Source organism: Artemia franciscana, chromosome 7, assembly GCF_032884065.1.
Source record: "Artemia franciscana chromosome 7, ASM3288406v1, whole genome shotgun sequence".
Taxonomy (NCBI): Eukaryota; Metazoa; Arthropoda; class Branchiopoda; order Anostraca; family Artemiidae; genus Artemia; species Artemia franciscana.
The window spans coordinates 17,129,544-17,144,721 of NC_088869.1; the positions used below are offsets into that span (position 1 = coordinate 17,129,544).

Consider the following 15,178-nt stretch of genomic DNA (forward strand, 5'->3'; position numbering starts at 1 on the left):
TTTTATTTTTTTTTAGTTTTACATATCAAATAAATAATATCTGTCCAGATGAAATAAACATACATGTTTTCAAGTTTATAACACATACATACATACATACAACATTCCATACTTGAATGTTGGAATAAGCATAATTACCCATAGCATAATTTGCTATGGGTCAGGGGAGGCAACTGCCTCCTCCAGACCCCAATTCCCCCCCCCCCCCAGGCACCACTTTGCTCCCCCCATCAGCTGAAATTGAGTTTGTGCAAAAAAAACGTGTCAAAACTAAAATAAGCCTGCATAATTCAAGCATCCAGAGAAACAGGTCAGTTTTCTTTAATATTATCTTTGCCTTTATAGTCCTATATGCCTCATTTTTCATTCTTCACTGTCATTTTTTCTTCATTTGGGAAAATTGATTCTAACTTTGCCGCCCCCCGCCCTCCTTCCAGGATTTTGACAAAGTTATGCCACTGCTCTATAGCCTATATAGCAGTAAGTTTGTTAGTTTCTGCGCCTGAATTACTATGACAAAAAATGTTACTCCTGTATGATCATCTGTAACAACCTAAAGTTTAAGAGTTATATGGTTAAGAATTTCAGATTTTTTATATCAAATGTTGACAATAATTTTCTAGTAACAACAGTGATTGCTATTAAACAAAACACTTACTTTTTGTGAAGAGTCCAAAAGCTTAACACAAAGTTCAAAGAATTCTTTGCAGAGTGGATCAAGTGAGGAGGGGCTGGAATTTACATGAATCACCCAAACAGTTAATCGCTAAAAGAAACAAAGCAATTTTAGAAAATGTCAGGTTCCCCTTCTGTCAAATGCCATACAACAAATTACAATTAAAAAAAAAAAACCTGCAATAAACCTGAAACTCCTTGAGGCTTATTGAAGGTGATTCAAACACAATACACAATTGTAGCATCAAACACAATTGTAAACATCAAACACAATAGTAAGATGAAGTAAATTCAAGCCCAAAGTAGCCAGATGTTTTCTCTTGAACAGGTGGAAAGGGATAGGGGCAGTATGTAGTTGATCTTTAAAAGTATATATACAGAGAGCACTGTCATAAAATCAGGGAAAAAGAACTCTTTTGAACATTGTAACATACAGATATAGTAACAGACATAATTATGTATGGCTACCAATATTAAATAAAGATAAATTCTCCCTATCTGTATAAGGATTCTGCTTATTAGCAAAAGATACCAGCAGGCAACAAGTGACTTCAATTGCAAAATAAGTTTATAGTAATCAGTTTCTCTGTATTTATACTTGTAGATTTTTGACTTGTGCATTCTCACTACAGACATACAAAAAAATGATGGATGGGAATTAGAATTTAGGATATATCATTGCTATTACAACAATCTTTAGCTGCAACAGTGACTATACATTAGTTTTAACATATTCATGAGGTGATTTGTGATAATATTTAGGAACAAAGCACACACCCGAAAAAATGGTTTGTTTGTTTATGGAAACATAAATATTTGATCATTACTTATCTGTCAGACTTAAGACAAAAAAAACAATGAGTATCCTATACTTCCTTCAAGAGCATATCCAGGATTTTCTCTTTTTTTGGAGGATTTTCTTTTTTGGTACTTTACAGAACACGGAAAAAATCAGTTTACATTCATTTTTTTTCTTTCTTTTTATAAAGTTGGACAAAAAATTCAGGGGGAGAGAGCAAATCCAGTACATCCCTCTTGACATGGCCTTCACTTATGTGTTAAAAAACGGACTTCAACTGTGCTGGTCTATTTTTATGGCATCAATCCATTTCAATCTGACATCAATTCTATGATGTCAGATCTTTTTGAGCTAAATTCATTATTCTTCACATTCAGTTTACACATAAAATTCTTTCACTGAATAATCTAATTGGAAATTCAGACTCAAAAATCACATGTTATAAGTGCAGCTGTCTATTGTTACTACAATAAATGGAGGGCAAAATAAATGATAATTTATTTTAACACCAATGCCAATATGGAAGCAAAACAAAATGAAAGGGGACACACTTGGCATTTTTTTTTCACTGCTGGCAAATGAGTGCATTTGCACAGGCATAAAAAAAGTAAAAAAAAAAAAATCTATGTTAGAAGTCATAAATGATTTTCTTTCCTGGGAAAGGAGAGGACAATTGTTAAAAAAAAGCTAAATAATTTGATTAGGGAGTGTCCAGAAATTCAAAGAAATTTTAGGTGTCAGTGGATTGTGCTCAAACTATCAATTGGTTTTCAAAATAGAGGAGGGGTAACAAGATTTTACTGACTGGCTGGTCATTTTTGCTAACTGTTTTTAGTCAATAATTAGCATAATGTCCATTTTGAATACAATACATAAATAACTCTATGAGTCAGTAAAATCACTGCATTTACCAACTGAGATTTATATTTTGGAGCATATCATGTCACTATTTTAATGCTGATTATTTAACCAAATGATAAGTTGTGGCACTATCTATTAAAATCAAGGCAGGAGTAAGTAAAATTGCTGTGTTTACCAATCAAGTCTGAAATTTCTGTAGATGATATATCAGTATTTTCATGGTCTTTACTGAATTAAATCAAAAAACAAGTTTTTTCAACTGCAAGTAAGGAGCAACATTACAACTTAAAATGAACAGAAATTATTCCATATATGAGAGCCATTGTCTTTGCCATTGGGTTGCTCCTCAATCAACTGTAGAAGAGATGTCTCAATAGGAGGTAAGAGTGCCTGATTTTGGTTGTTTTTGGGGACCTCAAGCCAGGGTTTGGAGGAAGGGCTATATTCACTTCTTCAGCCTCATTAGATCTTAGACCTAATTGCACTTTGGAGAGCTTGGCCAGCTCCATTGCAGCTATAGGGAAAGGAACATTTTTTTGATGGGCAATCCTTAAAACTTTAGCCCATAAGTCAAACTTCTGATGTAAATTGTGATCCGTTGATTGATGACTACCATCACAATTTGTACATTTAGGAACTTCAGCATATCTACTTTCTGTGGAAAAGTGGTGATTACCAAGGTAAATGGGACACCTAATTGAGAAGAAGAACAGTACTTGGATGAATGACCAAGCTTAAAACATTTTGAGCATTGGAGAGGCTTTTCTTTGTATATTTTATGAGCTTTTAGCTGACCAAAAAGGATAGCCAAGTCAAATTGGGCACTGATAGGTAAGATAAAGAGGATACTCTTACTGCTTATTAGTCCTTTAGAATCTGACTTGCCCATATGAGGAACTTTAACATTTTCCCCTTGTTGTTCATAAGACCATTTTTCAGGTCTTCTGTTGACAGTTCTAATGGTATGTTATAAAACTATTTTCTTTGAATACAGAGGTGGTTTATACCATTCTTATGTTACTGATATATTGCCAATTTTATACAGGTTAAGATCTTTACAGGCTTCATTTCTTTCTAGGAACATAAATGTTGGCGAAGCATCTCTATTAATATTCACAGTAAAGCTTCATATAAAAGATTAGAAGAGATTCATTCTAATATTGGTAAAATTTTGATAGAAAAAGATTGGTCTTTTACTGTTGGAGTAAAAAGGGCAATGGATTTGTCCTTTATCTCCATAGCTGGGACTGAGTTTGAGATTCCAATTACTTCAGGAGGACTTGTAGAAGGCTTTTTACATTTGTTTTCCACCCAGTCTGAAAATCATCATTTAGCCTGGAATCAGTTTTGGAGATTGGGGACTCTGAAAAAGTAATCATGGTATCATTCTGGCTATCATCGTTGGATATTGTAGATGCAAAAATAGGAATATCAGCTTCCAAACACCAATTAGATGATTGGCCCCTTCCCTGAGGGGGCTAGAAAAACTAGGAAACATTGAATCTAGGAAAAGAAAATTCTGGAATCTCCTACCATGCAATAAAATTGGAGGAAAAAGGAAAAGAATAAGCCTACTTTTCAAACAAAAGGAATAGGCTATTAAGAGTTTTAACTCCTTTCACTCAGAAAATAGCCTAGGCTAAATGAAATCAATAATTTTCATCAATTGAGTACCATGCATTAAAGACTTGAAATTTAATTATGTTAGATTACCATTTCTTTTTAATTTAAATACATTTTGGCATTTATAAAATGGTAAAAAGATTATTAGCGTAAAATAGACTAGCCCTGAAATCAATCACGTTTCTATCTTTTCAAATTTTTGCCGTTTCTATGAATAAGGTTAAAATGAAATTTAAATCTGAGAAAATGCATGGACAATTTCTAACAAAGATTTGGGGGATAGTCTGACAATTATTCAATTCTTATTGTGTGTCATTGAAAAAAAACATTTTGGTCAAGCCAAAAATTTACATGAGAAAGCGGAAAAATTTAATCAAACCAAAGGATTTCAGTATATAGCAATTTAGAAGGCTAAAAATGAAAAGAGGAAATTATAGATAGGCTTGATTATCAGGGTGTTCCTTATAGATTACTAGGGCCGTACAGCGGATTTACGTAAGTACTTAAATCGTTTTAAGTTTAAATCGTTACGTAAGTACTTTAATGCTACGGAGTGTAATCACTCTTTTCAGAAGGAAACCCGGTGAATATGGAGGTGTTTAAATTGCTGACCTTTAGGCCATTACAAAACCACTCCATTCCTTTTATTTGCTCTTTCCGAATATAATTGTTATTCCATCTGGAAATTTAATCCCTTTATGCATCCTTGAAGATGGTACCTGTTCTCTTTTTTTGCTATAGAAAAGGGTTAAAGTGATGATTAATACTTACTAGCCTAGTCAATTTGATTGTAATTTTATTTAGCTAAAGTTATACAATCCATAGGTGTTGATTTAGACTACCATCACCCAATTGAATCAACAATCTATAGGCCTAAATCTTTGAAGAATTTCTAGCCTAGGCTATGTTTTCTTCAAGCTGTTATCATCACTCTTGTTTAAACTGGTTTACCCATAGCCTAAATTGAACCAACTGTGATGAAATTGAACACCAAAAAATGCTGGGCAAATATATAATTAGGGCTGCATGTTTACACATGAGGAGTAGGGATAAATTAGGCCTATAGTAGAGCTGAGTTGGATTGTGTTTGTTATATTTTTTCTGCATAGGCCTATAGTGAAGTAAGAATTGTTGTTTTTATATAATTGTTAGGAAAAACTGTTCATAGTAAGTATAAGTTTTAAAGTATGGTTTTCTTAACATTAAAATTTCCTTGATTTTACAATAGTCAAGGCAGAAATGTAAGTGATAGCTGTGTATAAAAAATAGTACATTTGATTAGTAACTGATCTTGATTTATAAACTAAATAGTGTGTTTGAAATCAATATTTATCCCCTTTTTTTACAAACATAAACATAGAAAAAATGTAACATCTCTAGGGGTCCATACAGGGCTTAAAATTGAATTTCCAAGTAAAGCTATTACTGTATTTAGAAAAAGCATAAAAAGGCTTCAAATAGTATGTTCACCTAATTTATAACTCAGCAATGGAAAGATCTCCACCCTTAACACTTTGTCACTAGGCAGTTTTTTTTTAGAAACATGTTTCTAAAATTTGGACTGCTATTGGTTGTTTTGAGATAGGCCTATATCCTCTTCTGGGACATCTTCTTACTATGCCCCTTGTCCTTGTGGATTTGTCAAACTGAAATGGTTTTTGATAAGAGGAGTCAGCATTCTAAAGCTTATGAGTCATTATAAACCTTTGATAGGGTCTGCCACAGGAGACTGATTGTCAAGTTACATGCTACAGAAACAAACAACCCAGTTGTTGCCTAGATTAAGGCATTTCTTGCAGAAAGGACTCAACAGGTCAGAACATTCACATGTCATGGGATGCCAATTCATTGCTAGTCAAGAGTGGTGTGCTGCTATGTACTATCCTTGGCCCTACCCTCTTCAATGTTTTTATTAATGATGCCCCAGTGTAGTGCACAATTATTTAACTTTATATGCAGATATTCCAAACTTGGTGGTATCAGAAACCAACTTGATGCAGATGTTTTCCAAGATGATATAAATGAGCTTAATAATTAGGAAAATGCCTGGCTATTGAGCTTCAATGCATCTAAATGCCATGTCCTTCATTTTGGAGAAAATAGCTTATATTTTGGGTACTCTCTCTATGACCTACCACTTGAGGCTGTTCACAAGGATAGAGGTCTGTGTCTTGGTTGATGAGAAACTTAAATTTGATCCTCATGCTGCTACTGCTGCTTCATCAGCTAACCAGATTCTAGGAACAATAAAGAGAACTATCAGCAGCTGCTCTCCAGGAGTCATGACAACCCTATATGATGCTTTTGTTTGACCTAAGCTTAAAGTTGGCATGACCCATGCATCCCCTTTTACAAAAAAGACAAATTCATCCTAGAAGCAGTCCAAAGGAGAGCAACAAAATTGATTAGCAAATACTAAACAGTTCCCTATTGTGAATCTCTTTGTTGCCTCAAACTACAAAGCCTAACATATAGGTACAAACATGGGGATGTCATAACTACCTTCAAATTTATTTTGACAAACATTGTCCCTGATTTATTCTTGTTTGCCACCACCTCTTCTACCAGATGCTACTCAAAGAAACTGTCTAAGATGTCATGCAGACTCCATCAGAGAAATTAGCTGTTTTCAAACAGAGTCACCAGCCTTTGGAATAGACTGTCAGAATATGCTGTCTTGACACTTTCAAATCAAGAGTTGATGCTGAATAGAGTGATGTTGAGAGGAAATATGATTTGGCAGCCCATGTGTCTTCAACCCATCTTTAATTTTTCACAGAGCCTACTAGCAGGAAATCCTCAGATTGCTCCAAGCTGCAATTTAAGGTAATTATGACATCACCTATTTGATGCTTGTACACAGGTGTTGGGAGCTTTAGCTTATTTAATCAAAATAAATAGTCAAGATTTTTGGATCCTTGAACAGCTTTTGTTACCTGTCTTTGGACATATTCTGTTTTATGTGGATCACTCTTGTCAAGGGGCGTTGCTATATATATCCCAGATTCTAGCAATGGTTTGTGCAAGACCCTTGTACAGTTTGGTCATAACTTGGATGTTCTACTGCACACAGTATGCTTCATTATCCCAAGAGTCTAGGATGCTTTGGCAACAGCTGTTTGTGCATGTTTGCTAAATTTTAGTTCCTCATCAACAACAATTCCCCAATCTCTCCAACTGCCAAAGAGTCAAATCAATTGTCTTGAACTATCCTATCATATGGTGCTGCCACCTTAAATTCATTCTCCCAAAGTGCATTGGCCCACAGTAAAATCAATTTCAGGTCTTCTTGAATAGAAGCTTTGTAACCAATGACTCTGCAAAGCCAATATGCTTTGAACCATCAGTATAAAGGCTCATCTTATTTCTTACAACTTCTGGATCATCATTAATAAAAGCATTTAACAATATTGGACATATGATTGTTTCCTGAGGCATGCCAGTGTCAACTTCTGAGAATAATTTTTGCCCATTGTCTCTAAATACTTTAACGCTCTGCTTTCTTCCTGAAAGGAACTGTATCACCCATTCTACCACCTCCAGATGGATACCGATAGTTATTGGTTCTATCTTCAGCCAGGCAATGACAGACTTTATCAAATGTCTTTTAAAAAACGAAAATGATCTTGTCAACTGGAGTATTGATAACTAGCTCCTTACTTTTTCTTTCTTTTTATGCTCTCTCTGTTTTTCCATGGATGGGTATTAAATATATACATTCGTAGTCATAAGCATCTATAAGATTTGTCTCAATTGAGCAGATCTGAAGCCAAAAAATTTCCATTTTCCTTAAATCTTTGGAAATCCATCATTGCTCATCCCCATTATATGCACTAGCAATCTCATCCTTTCTCTCATTACAGCTTAGAAAGCAGGAAAGCAAAAGTATCTATGCTTCAGAACCATGCCTGACCACTGTCATGACTTTAGTTTCCAATATTCTAATCTTGGCTTGCAGACTTATATTTGTATTCTTCCAAACTATTTTCAACCATGAAAACCACCCTGGGCCTTGATTATTCTGTTTTTTACATATTCACTGCACCTATCATTTTTACTAATAATACCACCCAGGCAAGTGAAGCTGACAATTTGATCAATCTTCTTCTTACCTAACCTTATCTCTTCATGTTCACTTATTCCTAGGTTTAGCTGCTTAGTGTTCTTGACATTGATTTTCAAATCTATTCTTGCATCCTAAACTTGGAAAATCTCTTAAAAGTTAATTCATTTTGCTAACATCTTCGTCAAGGATGGTTCAGTAATCAGCATTATCTAAGTCTACCTTCCCTTGATCACCTTAATCCATTTGAGAGCATTAAGGTCTTCCAGACCTGTAGTGCTCTTGAGTTGATGACTGCCAGTCGAACTTCCACTGCTTCTTCTCCCACTCTTTGTCAAGTTGGTTTTTGAAGGACTGGGTGGAGGGAGCACTAACAAAATCAAAGAGCAGTATGCCAGTTTGGTGATAATAAGGATTATAGTGGTACATAATTGCATTTTTATTGGCAAGACCTGTGATAAGCAGAGCTTTGATTTTGTTCATTTTATTCCAAGGAATGTTTATGCAAGGGCAGAATCCAGGGGATAGCTATATCTCACATGCTGTGGAATCTCTAATAATGGCAATGCTCACCATAATGAATGGTCAATTATCAAAAATAGACCCAAATTTATCAGAAATAGCAGGAATAAATGGGGGACTTGCATATTTATCAACTACATACGAGGGAAACATTGCTGAAGTTCAGGCAGAAAACATAAATACACAATGAGAAGTGAATTCTCTGAGAATAGAGCTGGAGAAGATGCAGCTTAAAATGAACAATATGGAGGCCAATTCAAAAAGAACAAATATGATTTTGTACAAGTTCAATCCATCAAGAAAAGCACAGACATTACTTGAGGATGTAGTTGTCACTTTTAACCAGTTCATTCCAAACACCTTGATATGTCTTAGAAACATAAAAGACGTTTTCCATATCAAATGTATTAAAAATCCCTCCCCTGTTTTGGTTAAATTCACAAGCACTTTATGCTGCAATTTTGTTCTGAAATCAGGTCAACATTTTAGATGCAAAAAATTTGGATTACACCTGACTACACAGAACAAGAATTGCTTGCAAGAAAGAACATAAAATTTGCCCTTTAGGCAGCAAAATCAATGGGAAAAGAGGCTAAGTTGCATGGTATGAAATTGTTTGTAGAGAACAAGAGTTATATATACAATTTTGCAACTGGTGAAAAAGAGTAGTGCACAGTACCTGGTGGCGAGTATAGAAGAAGAGTTGCTACTGCATACCAGATATCATCTGCTGGAGGTTCAAATGTAATATTGATTGATGGCAGAAGACCAAGAGCAGATTTGCAGCTATCAAATTCAAGTTTCACATCTATGGAGTCATTCAGTAGTGCATTTAGTGATCCTGTATAATTGCAAAATGTAATCAAAGTGCATAAAACACCCTTTTCTGTTGCTGCACCACAAGTTGAAAGGGGCACTTCAAAGAGAAGAAATTCTGAAATTATTAGCCTGAATTATAATGTGTGGAATACAACACAGCCACATTTTCTTAGAGATAGAGCCATAATAATGAAAGGCAGATTGCATTTCATAAACTATCTTTCCAAGATCAAAGTGATCAACCACAAGAATAGGGAGACCAGGGTCATGGTGTTGTACAAGAAAGAATAAATATGGTGCATTGGAACATTCAAGGATGGAGTGAAATGAAAATTAATAGTCTATTGATAGTACAATGCATGTTTGATATTGTAGTATTATCTGAAACTTGGTTAGAAATTGAAATTGAATTTGAAAGGTTTTGGTATTTCAGTGTCCATTATAAAAAAAAATCTAGAAATGGACAAGCTTATGGTGGAGTAGCAGTTTTTGTGTCTGAGAATTTTTTGTCTAAACATAAAGTCTATCAGCTGTAGAGTGTTTCTTGTAATTTGATATGGTTAAGAGTCAAAGCCAATGGACAGTTTTTTTTGTGCAATTATATCCCTTCAGAGTCAAGTTTGTACAACAAGGAGAATATGTGGTGTATATTAGAGAATGAAAAACGTAAATTGTTTATTCAGTTTTATTCCAGTTCATTTTGTCTTATGGGGGACTTTAATGGTTGTGTTGGGCTTACTCCAGAAGTTTTGGTGTCACCTCATGCCTGTACAGAAGAAGCTGCTTGGGAGGTTCAGGGTGATCTAGTAATCCATCTCCCTTCAAGGGCAAGTAAGGACCATAGTAGACAGAAGAATTATTGGGGTTGTAAAATTTTAGATTTTTGTGGCAAGAAAAGTTCTGTTATTTTGAATGGAAGAACTGGAAAGATGGAGGTGTGGAAAATTTCATCTGTTTTTCTGTAGCTTCTCCAAGTGTGATTGATTATATTTTGGTGGATGTTCCTCTTTGGTATCTCTGTTTGGATTTTGAGGTGATGGCAGCAGTAGGTTCAGGTTCAGATACCTGTTGCTTCTTTTGAGTGGGTTAGTACTAAGAAACTAGCAGCTAATAGTGATAGGAAGAAAAAATGAAGGGATAATCAGGATTTAGGGATTTGAAAGGCACTGAAAGTAATAGGAGAGAAAGAGACAAATTTCCAGAGTATGGTGACAAGTGAAGAAGTTCAGCAGGAAGTAGAGAAATGTTTGGTTTTACTAGGTGACAAAAAAATGGAAGACCTGCTAGCATTGTGGATGAAGTTGTATATGAGGTAGGTTCAAAGTTAAATGAGTTACGATTGATATTAAGAATGGATATTTTGATGATGATTGTGAAAGGAAACGCCTGGAAGTTCAAAGGAACTGCAGAAAGCAAGGGATAGCATAGTTAGTAGGGAAAATACTAGATTTTATATGGATTATAAGTTGATTTGGAATAAGTATAAGAAAATGTTGAAGATTAAGAAAAAAGAGAATGAGATTAGGACAGGAGACTATAAAACGGGAATTATAAAGGTATAAGCCTAAGTAATGTGCTTAGTAAGGTTTTTGCTAAGATTTTATGTTGTAGGATAGATAATTAGATAGACCAAAATAGAATTTTATCAGATTCACAGACAGGGTTCAGATAAGGATATAGTTTATAGGTCAGATTTTTATTTTATTGGGGTTAGGAAACAAGTTAGGAGAAAAGAGGGCAGGCTATTTTGTTGAATTTTTTGATTTAAAAGGGGCGTTTGGTGGAGTGGATAGAAGTTTTAGGATAGAGTCGCTATTAGAACTAGAGATACCAAGTGTATTTGTTAAGATTATAGCATCTATGTATAATATTGTGAAGATTGTATTACAGGTAGGCAAGGATTTCAATTAAGCTTTCAAGTGCAAGAGTTGTGGCATTTTTTTTGCAGGACATTAGTAGCAGAAAGCAAAGAAAATTTGCAACAACTGCTAGATCTAGCATCTTCTTATTTTAGGATTAAGAAAATAGTATGAAACGTAAAGAAGTCGGTGTTAATGGTTTTTAGGAAAAGCAGAGAACAGATAGATATGCAGTGTCAGTTTACATGAATTTTAGTACATAGGTTGTAGGCTATCATCAGATGGGAAATGGAAGAAACATCTCAAGATGGTAGAAAGTAAGGGAAATAGACTACTAGGAATGTTAAGTAAAAGTAGTATTAAGGAAATTGGGGATGTAGGACGGTGGATGTAGGGGCTAAATTTAGAAAGAATGCAGTTGAGGTTTTTGTTAACATATGCTAGGCCTTGATAATAAGTTTTATGCATTAGTTCTGAGAGGGGATATAGGAATAAAGTGTATGAGACAGAGTAGGCTAATTAGTATAGTAAAATATCAGGAAAGGGTGTCATCAATAGAAGACAATAGGCTAGTTAAGCAAGCATTTTTGATGAGTGCTTCAAGATAGGAGGAAGGATTCTTGGCTAAATCAGGTGAAGAATATATTAGACAATGCAGGGCTAGGTTAGTTGCTACTAGGCTAGAGTTTTAGGAAGCTCAGGTTTGGCAAGCTGGGGAGGCCACCTCACCATCCCTTGGAATATGTGTGGAGGTCAAGGAAAACTGGGGTGAAGAAATTTAGCTAAAAATGGGATTGGCTCTTTAAGATTTGAAATGGGTAAAGTACGTAAGGGGGAATTTTATGCCTCTGGGAGAAAATAGGAAATATCTAGGGAGAAATATATAAAAGGATGGTCCTTGCAGTTGCCCTATGTGTGGAGAGATGGATGAGTCTTTGCATCATTTTTAGGGGAATGTAGGAAGATGAGGGAGTTGCACTTAGAAATATATGTGGTAGGGAGGTCTGGGGGAGGGATTGGATTTCAGAAAATTTGAGGAGTAGATGATTTTCTTAAATAATTACTTTTAGTGTCTTTTCAGTCTATGTTTTGTAGCTGTATTTGTGTGCTTGTTTTTTGTATGTCACCATGGCCCAATTGTGCTTTTGTGTGAACAAATCTATCCAAATCTATTTATCTATCTATTCATGTCACCGTTTATGAGTAGATTATCACTATTTACATATTTACAGGACAGTTTTTTTCCATATTTTTTCACATTTTTTTTCCATATTTACAGGACAGATTTGTTCCATATTTTTTCGGCATCATCCATGAGTTTCCATGCTTCAGCATATGCCTATCCTTCGTTAATGTTTTTGTGTGTAACTGAAACCAGTATTTTGATGATGGATTCAGTTGCTTGTTTGTTGCCTCTCTCTTGTACTGTTAAGGTACCAGATATTTCTTGGAGTTTTGTTGTTGATGTATTCTGATTCAGACCCATCACAAATCTAAGTGACATATTCTGAATTGCTTTTAATAGTACTAGATTTTTTTTTCAAACAAGAACAAAATACCTCAATACAGTAAAATCGTTTGGAGCTGACCTAGTTTCTGTAGAATTTTGCGAAAATTAAATATACAAGTTTCATCAAGGTTAGTCTTACCCATCAAAAGTTACGAGCCTGAGAAAATTTGCCTTATTATAGAAAATAGGAGGGAAACCCCCTAAAATTCATATAATCTTAACGAAAATCACACCATCAGATTCAGGGTATCAGGGAACCCTACTGTTAACTTTTCAAGCTCCTGTCTCCAAAAATGTAGAATTTTGTATTTTTTGCCAGAAGCCAGATTACGGATGCGTGTTTATTTGTTTTTTTTTTGTGTGTTTATTTCCCAGCGGTGATCGTATCGATCCAGTCGTCCTAGAATGTTGCGAGTGGGTTCATTCTAACGAAAATTAAAAGTTCCAGTGCCCTTCTTAAGTGACCAAAAAAATTTGAGGGCACCTAGTCCCCCTCCAACGCACATTGTTTCCTTGAAGTCACTGGATAAAAATTTTGAGATAGCCATTCTGTTCGACTTAGTCGAAAACCTAATAATTATGTCTTTCGGGGCGACTTAATCCCCCACAGTCCCTGGGGGAGGGGCTGTAAGTTACAAACTTTGACCATTGTTTACATATAGTAATGGCTATTATGAAGTGCACAGACGTTTTTAGGGGGACTTTTCCTCGTTGGGGTGGGAGTGGGTCGGGGCTTACGTGGAAGGATCTTTCCATGGAGGAATTTATCACGAGGGAAGAGAATTTCCATGAAGGGGACGCAGGATTTTCTAGCATTATTTAAAAAAAAATCGAGAAACTAAATATTTTGTTTTCCTGGAAGTAATGAGTAGCATTAAAACTTAAAACGAACATAAAATATTAAGTTTATAAGGGGGTTCGTCTTCTCCACAATACCTTGCTCTTTACGCTAAAGTATTTTTAGCAATTTAAACTATTTATTCTACGGCCTTTGTGATTCAGGGGTCATTTTTAAAGATTTGGAATAAAATTCAAGCTTTAGTGTAAAGAGTGAGGTATTGGCGAAGGGGCACCCCCCTCATATACGTAATAAAAATACACAAATATAGAAGTTCGTTACGTAAGTCAATTCGTAAGGTACGTATGTTTATTACTAACAAAAACGTTCGTGCAAAAAAATAAAAGATCTAGTTGCTTTTTTAAGTTGCCAAAAATTGGGGGGCAAATAGGCTTCCTCCCCCACCCCTTTTTATCAAAATCCTCCGATCAAAACTATGAGAAAGTCATTTAGCCATTTAAAATGAAAATGCAAATTTTGTTCTAATTATTCATGTGCGGTCAGCCAAAATCAGAACATGTATTAATTCCAAAACGTTCAGATACTAAGTAAAAAAAAAAAAAAAAAATTAACTGCAAGTAAGGAGTGATATTAAATCTTAAAACGAACAAAAATTACTCCGTATATGAAAGGGGTTGTCCCCTCCGCAACGCCTTGCTCTTTACGCTAAAGTTTTTTATTGTTTTAAAAAGTAGAGTTGTGACAAAGTCAAACTTAAGCGTTAAGAGCGAGGCGTTGCGGAGGGGACAATCCCTTTCATATACGGAGTAATTTTTGTTCGTGTCAAGTTCTAATGTCGCTCCTTACTTGCAGGAAAAAAAACTTGTTTTTTTTATCTAATAACATTTAAAGCAAACCAGATAATAGGCCTATAGAACTGGGTGGTTGTAGAGTACTTTTTGATTAAACTAAACACACCCATGAAGTGAAGTCGGGTTTATCCTAATGAAATATTACCTTCAAGCGTCCTTTAGTTTGTATACTAATATAATTTGGACCTATAATTCACCTGTCACTTGTCTTTGTGGCTATAAAACCGGTTTTCTGAGATCTAACCTAAGCGTAACTCTTGAGTGTGTTTCGTTTAATTAACAAGACTGGATATATTATGTGTGCTAGTGCACGTAATCTATGTTATAGCGTAGAAATATTAAAGAGCAGCGTGCCTCTTATGCATTATTGTTTCCCGTCTCTGTATATAGCCAGGCAAAATATGGGAAAAGATCATGAAAGGGCTCAAACTTCAAAACAGGAGACTTGAGCAGCCGCAAGACCATTTTTGCCATTATATCTGGAGAATTAAAATTCCTCATCATTTTTCTGTTCTATGCCATGGCGGCTAAAACTCTCAAATACCAAAATTGTGCCGCATAGGTCAGTTGAATGTGTATCTTTTTAATATTTAAAACAAATCAGGTTATATAACACTGTAGGGTTATAGTGTACATGCTAGTACACGTAATCTACGTATTATGAAGAGTAGTGTGCCTGTCGTGTATTGTTGTTTCCCATCTCTGTATGTAGAAGGAACGATTGTGGCAAGTTGGAAGATGGTTTCATGGACAGTAAAGATCTAACAACTTTTAAAAAGACAATGAAATCAATTGAA

At 35.1% G+C, this 15,178-nt stretch overlaps 2 protein-coding genes across 4 annotated transcripts in view; one reads left to right on the forward strand and one right to left on the reverse strand.

Moving 5' to 3' along the window:
• Positions 1–4,164, reverse strand: part of LOC136028913 (mediator of RNA polymerase II transcription subunit 29-like) — a 44,514-nt gene extending 40,350 nt beyond the window's left edge. The window contains exons 1-2 of one of the 2 annotated variants that reach the window (XM_065706875.1): positions 4,123–4,164; positions 659–766 (exon numbers count right to left, since the gene is read on the reverse strand). The gene's annotated coding sequence lies outside the window, so the exon portion shown is untranslated. Of the gene's footprint in view, positions 1–658; positions 767–4,048 lie in introns of both variants that reach the window. The other variant, XM_065706876.1, reaches the window with a different exon arrangement.
• A 194-nt stretch (positions 4,165–4,358) lies between these two features.
• Positions 4,359–15,178, forward strand: part of LOC136028914 (protein enabled-like) — a 107,191-nt gene continuing 96,371 nt past the window's right edge. The window contains exon 1 of one of the 2 annotated variants that reach the window (XM_065706880.1): positions 4,359–4,453. The gene's annotated coding sequence lies outside the window, so the exon portion shown is untranslated. The remainder of the gene's footprint in view (positions 4,454–15,178) is intronic. The other variant, XM_065706879.1, reaches the window with a different exon arrangement.